Source organism: Nannospalax galili, unplaced genomic scaffold (genome assembly GCF_000622305.1).
Source record: "Nannospalax galili isolate Female #2095 unplaced genomic scaffold, S.galili_v1.0 scaffold1382, whole genome shotgun sequence".
Lineage (NCBI taxonomy): Eukaryota > Metazoa > Chordata > Mammalia > Rodentia > Spalacidae > Nannospalax > Nannospalax galili.
This window is the reverse complement of record NW_008348397.1, coordinates 1203223-1204433: the sequence shown is the minus strand read 5'-3', so window position 1 is coordinate 1204433 and position 1211 is coordinate 1203223. Positions and strand designations below refer to the sequence as shown.

General features: G+C 44.6%; 1 protein-coding gene across 1 annotated transcript in view; it reads right to left on the bottom strand.

Moving 5' to 3' along the window:
* Positions 1 to 1211, bottom strand: part of Cdk12 (cyclin dependent kinase 12) — an 82602-nt gene that overhangs the window by 1227 nt on the left and 80164 nt on the right. The gene's annotated exons all lie outside the window — the stretch shown is intronic.

The following is a 1211-nucleotide window of genomic DNA, read 5'->3' as shown; positions in this document are numbered from 1 at the left end:
GAGAGATGGCTCAGCAGTTAAGAGCACTGACTGTTCTTGCAGAAGACCCGGGTTCAAATCCCAGAACCCACATGGCAGCTAACAACTGTCCATAACTCCAGTTCCAGGGGATCCAACAGCCTCTTCTTCTGACCTCTGCAGGCACTGCACGACACTGGTGCACTTACCTACATGTAGGCAATACACTCATACACATAAAATAAAAATAATAAATTTTTTTTTTTAAAAAAGCCACAGAGAGGGCTAGAGAGATGGCTCAGTGGTTAAGAGCACTGGCTGTTCTTGCAGAAAACCCAGGTTCAGATCCCAGCACCCACATGATGGCTAACAACTGTTTATAACTCCAATTCTAGGAGATCTGACACCCTCTTCTGTTCTCCTTGGGCACTGCATGACACGGGTACACTTACACATATGCAGGAATAACACTCAAACACATAAAAAAATCCAAAAAAACCCCCCAAAAAAACACAGAGGAGGGGCTGGAGAGATGGTTCAGTTGTTAAGAGCTGGCTATAACTGCAGAGGACCGCCAGTTAAAATCCCAGTATCTACACGGCAGCTAATCAACTGTCTGTAATTCTAGTTCCAGGGGCTCTGACACTCTCTTTGGGTACCTCCATGGGCGCTGCATAATACAGGAGCACTTACATATATGTAGGCATAACACTCATACACATAAAAAATAAAAACAGCTGGGTGTGGTGGTGCACGCCTGTAGTCCCAGCACTTGGGAGGCAGAGGCAGGCGGATCTCTGTGAGTTCAAAGCCAGCCTGGTCTAAATAGTGAGTTCCAGGACAACTGGGGCTTAAAGGGACTCTGTCAATAAAAAAAAAAAAAAAAAAAAAAAAAAAAAGACCTAAATAAGTAAATAAATAAATAAATAAATTTCAGGCTGGAGAGATGGCTCAGTGGTTAACAGCACTGGTGGCTCTTCCAAAGGACCTAGTTTTGATTTTCAGCACCCACATGGTGGCTAACAACTGTCCATAACTCCAGTTCCAGGGGATTCCGATGCCCTCTTCTGAGCTCCATGGACAATGCACGACATGGGTGCACTTACATACATACAGGTAATCCACTCATACACATAAAATAAAAATAATAAATATTAAAAAAAAACACAGGGGGGGGCCGGAGAGATGGCTCAGCGGTTAAGAGCACTGACTGCTCTTGCAGAGGACCCGGGTTCGATTCCCAGCACCCATAT